Raw genomic sequence first — 8,341 nt, forward strand, 5'->3', positions numbered from 1 at the left:
TTTTTACCTCCCATAATTCTCTCACATTCCTCTCTCTCCCCTTCCATAAACACATTATTCCTTCTTTTCTCCCCAAATCTCGTACTCTCATTTTATCTCTCCTCCTTTTCCCACAAAACACATCCAACTCTCACCCATTCTCTCTCCTCTGTTTCCCAAAAACTCAAGCCTTCTCCTTCTACTCTCTTCCCCAACCCGACACGCTTTCCACTGCGAACCCGATCACATCCGATTTCAACATCGTGCCGTAGCCGCCCGCTCTCCCTTCTCCGAGACCTCCCACCACGCGCTGTCTGTGGAACGCTCTTCGCCGAACAAGAACCCGCCCACCTCCTCGCCCACTGCTCAGCCCAACATCGCCTCCGCCCTTTCGGCCACCCCAGACACCTCAGCCTCACCTCCGACAGTCACGCCTCCCTTCGCCTGACCGTCTCTCTCCCGCCTTAACCAGCCCCAGCCCCACCACCCCCGTCCACCTCCCCACACCAGGCAAACTCCACGCCTGAGCGCCGTTTCATGCCCACCTACATCCTTGAGCTCCCAACAAGGGCGTGAGCACCCCCAGTACCACTTTCGGACCCCAGTCACCCCCTCGCGCCCCCAACCGTAGCCACTGCGTTGACCCTCTGAGCTGCTGACCAGAGCTCCTAAAACTCGATAGCCGCCCCTTGCAGCCAGCCGACTCACTCCTCTCGTCGTCGTCATCGCTTCTGTGGTCCACAGTAGCCACCCCGTGCCAGATCTGATCTCATACGTCGACGTCGACACGTTCGACGAATACACCGAGGCAAGATCTCGCCGCTTAATTTTATTATTATTAATAATTATCTTGGTTATATATATTATTATGATTAATATCATTATTGTGGTTTATATGCATTTTAAATATCTACGTTGAATGATGATTGCGAGCGCATGGGTGAAATAAGAATAATAATGTTGTTAATTTGTATTTTAAGAAATTACGGACATGAGATGACATGTTAGGTGTTGTAATTGGGATTTATGAATTACCGGAAAGGAAATAAATTACATGTGATTATATTACATGAATATATTATTTGAAAATTAGTTATATGAGAAATAGTTTTAAAGGATAATTTTGGAAAAAAAAGAATATTTATTAATTAAGAACGTATAACTAATAGTCGTAGAGCATGATATTTCATGTGCAAAACAACATTGGTTTCCCGTTTTCTCTTTACTATATTATTATATTAGAGAATACGTAAGTACGGATAATTTACATGAGAAGTTCGAACATTCCAGTAGTAAGATAATAATGAAGCCCCCTCATGTATTGCATTCATGTTGTAGTAGACTGTTCATGCATTTTTTGTTCCATTATAATTCTTATTCATGCTTCATAAACTTGTTTAATCATGTTCAATATGTTGTATTATTATTCATTATCTTGATGTGTTGAGAACCTTAGTAGTTCATGACGCAGTAGTTCATGACTTAGTGGCCATGTGTGTCATGAACAGACCTAGTGAGACGTGTGGGTGTTGTCTGAGTTAGGTGGTGAACCCGAGTTTTATAGGAAATGTGATTGCTGACGTAGGGTATCTAGAAGAGTTGGGATGGGGAAGTCCTTGTTCATGTGATCGGATATAGCTGTTGATGTATCTTCTAGGCTCGCCCCATGATCCAGAGTAGCTTGGGGTTAGTTTGTTGGGTCAAAGTGAAGCCAGTGTAGTCACTTTGGTCCGTGAATTGGATATTCACCCGAGTTTAACTTGAGTTCGAACCAGGTTGAAATCGGATTGCGTGTAACCCTCTGACTGATCCAGTGTAGCGGCGTATTGGGTACATGTAGGGGATTTGTGAACAGTCAGATATCCAGTGATATGAGTGATGACTTTGTGTGAGAAGTTGACCAGTAACTTGTTATAGGATGGATTAGTCGTAGGAATTAGATTACCAGTTGGCTTGACTTGTTATAGGATGGATTAGTCGTAGGAATTAGATTACCAGTTGGCTTGAGTTCTTCTGTTCATTCTGATAGTAGCAAATGTTACCAGTTGGCTTGAGTTCTTCTGTTCATTCTGATAGTAGCAAATGTTCACTTAAATTACTAGAATTACATAATCATATTCCATCATTATTATTGTCATAGCATGGGTCGTTAGACCATTTTATTTGTTCATGTGAGATCTTGCTGTGTGCCATGCACGCTGACGTACACCTGTTTTCTCTGGTGTGCGTTAGACTTAGGAGACGGACAGGTCCAGCTTGACGTTGAAGCAGAGCCAGCGTATGCCGAGCCGGAGTGCCTTCCCGAGGGAGTAGAAGAACCAGCTGAAGCGTAGTGGTTTCCTTCTGTAGTAGTAGTTGGACAATAGAACTCTTTTACCGTACGTTTCTTTAGTTGATGATGGATTTAGCATTTAACAATACTTTCTTTTATGGACTATGTATTTCTTATTTCCTAGTTGAACTGTTGTTGTAATAAGGGTATGTTGGACCCATATTTTATGTCTAGGATGATCTGTTTTTGATAATATGTTTATTTCTTATTCTTGGTTGTCTATATATTCTTGTTATTGTGATCGGGGACCTGTGATTAAGATTTATATAATTGACGCTTAGCGTATTGGATTGAGAAGAAAAGAAAAAGAAAAAAAAGATAGTGTATATTTCTTCTCAATACGTCGCGGACTTGTTCACGTTCCGATTTTTGGGTATTTTGGAAAGCGGGGCATGACAAATAATTAAAACTACTATTAGGTATCCCGATTCCTATTAGTTAGTAAAAAAATTAGTCCCTAACATCATTGAAATTGCAATTAGATCCGACCCCCGCACCCCAGTTGATAAAGTCACGTCAGGTTAATCCCTTCAATCAATAGTGGTAGTAGTAAGCTTTATACTTTGGGAACCTAATATCAATTTTGATTTGAGCGACTAAATATAATATCTAATTTTACTTGTCATATTGATTTAAGGCACATGAAACTAGAAGAGCATATCTCAATTATCCTATTCCATTTTATGAGGAGATGAAGATTGTATGTGGGGGGGGATTTTTTCACTGGATCATTAGAAAGAACATATATGATTCATTTGGAGACCATGATGAATCCAGTAACAAGGACATCAACAATGGATTTCCGAGTCGCTGATGGTGCTAATGAAAAGCAGAATGTTAATAATGGTACAACTCCTCAGAAAAATTTTAAGAAGGCTAAGCATCCAAAGGAGAAGAAATCAAATGATTCAAAAAATGATGTCCAAGTTAAAGAACTAAAGGAAGGTCTTACTTTCATTGCCAAAGCAATTGAAAACGCTACGCCTGAAGATTGGAGGCTTAAACTTAATAAGGTCATCATGGCTATTGAGGGGCACAACGAGGATGAATTGGATGCTATTTTTGAGCATTATGCAAGTAGTGAGCATAAAGCGTTAACTTGCAAAGCCTCCTACAAGACAAAAGAAGATTGTCGATGACTATATAAAAAACATGAGGGGCTTTAGCAAAATATGAGTTAGTATGTTTCCTACAGTAGTACTAGTTTGTTTGGAAGTAATCTGTAGTTTAGTTTGTGGAATTTATTTAGAGTTTGATCACTATTTACTTCAGTTTAGAACTCTTTTCTATTTATTTGGAGTTTGATAACCAGTGTTAGTTTGTTTGGAAACTTTATTATCCTATGAATGAAATTGTAGTTCTTGTTTTGAATATTATTCTCATCATCTTTGGTTGCAGCTATGGTTTGAAATATGTCAATGACTTTGCTGTTTTCATTGAAGATAAATAATTGGGTTATTTACATTTTCTACCTTGGATGTTCTTTGGTTCCAGCAAGTATTATCTTTGTGATTCTCTCATCCCCATTTGCTAGCATTAAAAAAGGATTATAACGCTAATAATTTACCAATGATTTTTTCGCTAAATTTTTATCAGTGAGATTATACTAGAACTATTCATGATGATTGCTTAGTTATGGGTATATATGTTTTAGGATTTATTTATTTTGTTAAATTACTGTTTATGACTACATGATGTCGGTCCTGGATATAGTTCAAAATGGTAAATAGAGATGAGAAGCGATTTATATAAAAACATGATATTAATATTTAAATAAATAAAATAATGTTGCCACATCATCCTCACTTTTCTACTTTCAACAATAACTTGTTTTTGTAAACAAACAATGTATGTCATTTGTATGCTGACTTGGATGCGTTTACCCACTTACAAAAAAAGTCGCTTTCATACTTTCAACTCAGTTGCAAGTCAACAAACACCCCCTAAATGGAGAAGTAAGTGATGTAGGATAATTATGGCTAGTAATTTCCTACGTTGAGGTGAAGAGCCAAAAACTCTCCTATAAATACCTCCAAGGTCTTACAAGTGAGACATACAATTTAAACCAAGTCTAGTTATATGGTAGCAAGCTAATCACTTGTAGAATTATTTTTCTACTTTGAAGAGTTCAAGAATATTATTATATACTAGCTAGGAATATGAGGAGCTATATTGAAGAATTGCTAGAGTCAAGATTAGCATTATGTATGGCATAGATCTAATATTCAATTTGTTTTCGTATAAATTTATGAGCTAAGCAAACAAAACTATATGGATTGGAAGCAAAGGGTTGATATGTTGTTGTCCTTTAATGGACATAAGGATATTGGGATTGGAGATGAACCACCAAACTTGCCCCAACCAATGACTAATGATGAAGAAAAGACCAAATATGAAGAGGACTTAAAAAAGTATAATAATTAAAAGTTGGCTAATGATGTTTCTAAGTCTTATTTCTTAGTAGTCTTAATAAGACACTTAGCATAACATATTTCAATAAGACACTTAACAAGAGTAGTATGCTTTCATTGCAATAAGCCAGGACACATAAGAAATGATTGTAGGAGCTTCAATAATTAGTTGAACCAGAAAGATTCTAAACCAAGTGAGTCACTACTTCTTGAAGCTTGTGTATCTTATGTTAAACCTTTAAGTTGGTGGGTTAATTCTGGTGTAACTATTCATGTGTGTTATGATTTTCAGGGGTTCAAGGAAATCAGAAAGATTGAAGATGAGAAGAGCTTTATTTATATGGGAAATGATGATTAAGAACTAGTAAAAGGGGTTAGAATTTATCAACTAAAGTTGGATAATGATAGAGTTTTTAATTTGAAAGATTGTCTCTATGTTTCAACAATAAGGAGAAACCTTTTGTCTGTTTCTTGTTTGGAAAAATTAGGTTTGCCTTTTATTTTGAAAATGGAAAGTTTGTGATATACAAAGATGATGAAATAATATTACATGGTTTAGAAATTTTGATATGTATCAAGTCCAGTTATGTGGGAATGTAGAGTGTGAAGTAACTAGTTCATCTATGTTGTTTTCAAATAAATTTTACATTTGACATTTGCGACTTGGTCATATTCGTAAAGATAGAATTGATAGTCTTATTAAGAATGGTCTATTAGATAATGTTGAAGTAAAAGAATTTCCTACTTGTGAAAGTTGTTTGTTTGGAAAAATAATTAAAACACTATTTCTGAATAAGGCCGAATGAAGGGGGAAAATGTCCTTGAGGTGATTCATGTTGATATTTTTGGACCCATGAGTGTGCAAACAAGAAATAGTCATCTTTACTTTATTACATTCATTATCCATAGATGATTATTCTAGATATGGAAAAGTGTATTTATTGCATAAGAAAAGTGAAGCTCTAAAAGTTTTAAACACTTTAAAGTAGAAGTTGAAAATGCTACATAAATAAGAATAAAAACTTTTCATTCAGACCTAGGTGGTGAGTATTAGTCTGAATTATTTTCTGAATTCTGTAAAAAAATTGATCTTGTACATCTTTTTAGAATGTCTCAAACTCCTGAACTAAACGATGTTGCAGAAAGACATAATAGAACATTACTTGATATGGTGAGATTTATGATGGCGCTTGCAAACTTGCTTATCTCTTTTTGGGGTGAAACGCTTATTTGTGCTATTTCATGTCCTAAATAAAGTGCCATCAAATTTAGTTGAGAAGACCCTTTATGAACTTTGGTGTGGAAGAAATGTTCTTTAAATTATATGAAAGTCTGAGACTGTGTTGCACATGTTCTTATTCCTGGTTACAGTAAAGATAAACTTAATACTAAAATAAAAAGATGTTTGTTTGTTGGCTATCCTCAATATTCGAAAGGGTATAGATTATATGATCTGATGGATAAAATCATTATTGAAAGTAGGCATATGAAGTTTCTTGAGGATAAGTTTGATTGTGATGAATTTCTTGGAGAGAAAGTTTTTCTTGAGGAAGATAGTGAGCACTAATATGATATTCCTTCTATTCCAGTTGTTCAAAATAAGATTATTTCTAGAAAAAGGAAGGACTATCTTGAGCCACCGGGAAAAGGAAACAGAGAAAAGGTAAATTCATTACTTTCCTCAGCAGTTTACTATACTTATGCTGGAGAAATATTTGAAAGAGTAAGATTAGATGAGGATGTCTCACATTCGAGATCATATGAAGAAGATTCTTCTGATGTTGATGCAAAGAAGTGGGAATTAGCAATGAAAGAAGAGATAAGTCCAATGTACAAGAAGGAAGTGTAGAGTCCAGTTGGTGTATCTGAGTCAATCAAGCCCATTAAGTTCAAGTGGATTTTTATTAGAAAAAGAAATGGTGAGGAAAAAGTTGAAAGGTTCAAAGCTTGGTTGGTGACAAAAGGATTCACTCAACAATATAGTGTTGATTATGATGAAATGCTTTTTCCAGTTGCTCGGATTCAGTCTATCAGAGCGTTATTGGTTTAGTTGCATATTATGATTATGAGACTTTTCAAATAGATGCTAAAGTAACTATTCTGAATGGATTTTTTTTGAAGAGATATATATGGAACAACCTTACGGGATTGTTGAAAGTGGAAATGATGATAAAGTATGTAAGTTGAAGAAATTTATTTATGATTCGAAGCAAGCATCTCAACAATGAAATATAAGATTTCATGAGATAATGGAAGAGTATGGTTTTAATTAAAATTTTGAGATTATTGTATATACGTCAAGATAGTGGGAGCTAAAATTGCTTTGCTTACTCTGTATATGAATGGTATTCTTCTAGTTGTAAATGATATACCTCTTTTTATGGAGATTAAAGGATGGCTTTTCAACACCCTTGAGATGAAAGATTTTGATGAAGCTTCATATATTCTTTGCATTAAGATTTCCAGAGACAGAACTCAAAGAAAGTTAAGTCCATCACATGAGAAGTATATTAGTACATTTTTGTGTTGTTTCAAAATGGATTATTGTTCTGAAGGTAAAATCCCTTAGGGAACAAAGAAGTTGACAAAGGATGATTTTCTCGATCCAATATAAACTTGATGAAATAATATTTCCTTATGCTTCAGCTGTGGGCAGTCTTATGTATGCCTTAATGTGTACCAAACCAGATTTTGCTTATGCCATAGGAGTTCTCAGCAGATTTAAATCTAATCCTAGAAAATGTCACTGGGAAGGGGTCAAGAAAGTTCTGAGGTACTTGAAGTGAACTAAGTCATTTGTTTTGACTTTTCAATCTGATGAGTTACAATTAATTGGATATTTTGATTCAGACTTTGAAGGTTTTGTTGATACAATAAAATTTACATATTGGGTTTGTTTTTATGCTTGGTGGTAGTGCAATATTGTGGAAAAGTAAGAAATAAGAGTATGTTGCTCAATCCACTATGGAAGCTGAATATGTGGCTATTAATTTAGCTACAAGGTAGGTTGTGTACCTTCGTAGGTTCTTGAAAAACCTTCTGGTGGTGCTATGTGTGGAATGACCAATAATGACCTTTGTGACAACACTTCTGCTATTGCCATTATGAAAGATCCAAAGTGTCCTTCTAAAGCAAAACATATTAAAGGAAAATATCACCACATTCGAGTTGAGAAAGTGGCGTCCAAGGATAATTTTGCAGATCCATTCACTAAGTCTCTTCACGTGTTGATGTCTAATAATCATGTTCAGAATAGGGGCTTGACACCTTATTGATAAAATGTATGATCTATCTATTATAAGATTTATGTTGAATAATATAAATTCCATGGAATAAATATTGTGATATATGTGTTTGCATTGTTGCATTAGTTCATTTGACAAGTCATTGATATGATGAGCACTCATGCAATATATCCCGAGTCCTAGTTGACTATTAGATATATACTTGCAGGTGTATACAAGAGGGTCTCAATAGGTGGAAAAGTTGGAACTTAAATTGTTTAGGCATATGGAATCTTTAGGGAACATTTCCCTAGTGGCTAATAGTCAAATTCGTGTGCAACCTTGCATGGGTTGATAGATTCAGAGTATGATATGAAAGGTGAACTATTCACTTT

This window comes from Asparagus officinalis, chromosome 1 (genome assembly GCF_001876935.1).
Source record: "Asparagus officinalis chromosome 1, Aspof.V1, whole genome shotgun sequence".
Classification (NCBI taxonomy): Eukaryota; Viridiplantae; Streptophyta; class Magnoliopsida; order Asparagales; family Asparagaceae; genus Asparagus; species Asparagus officinalis.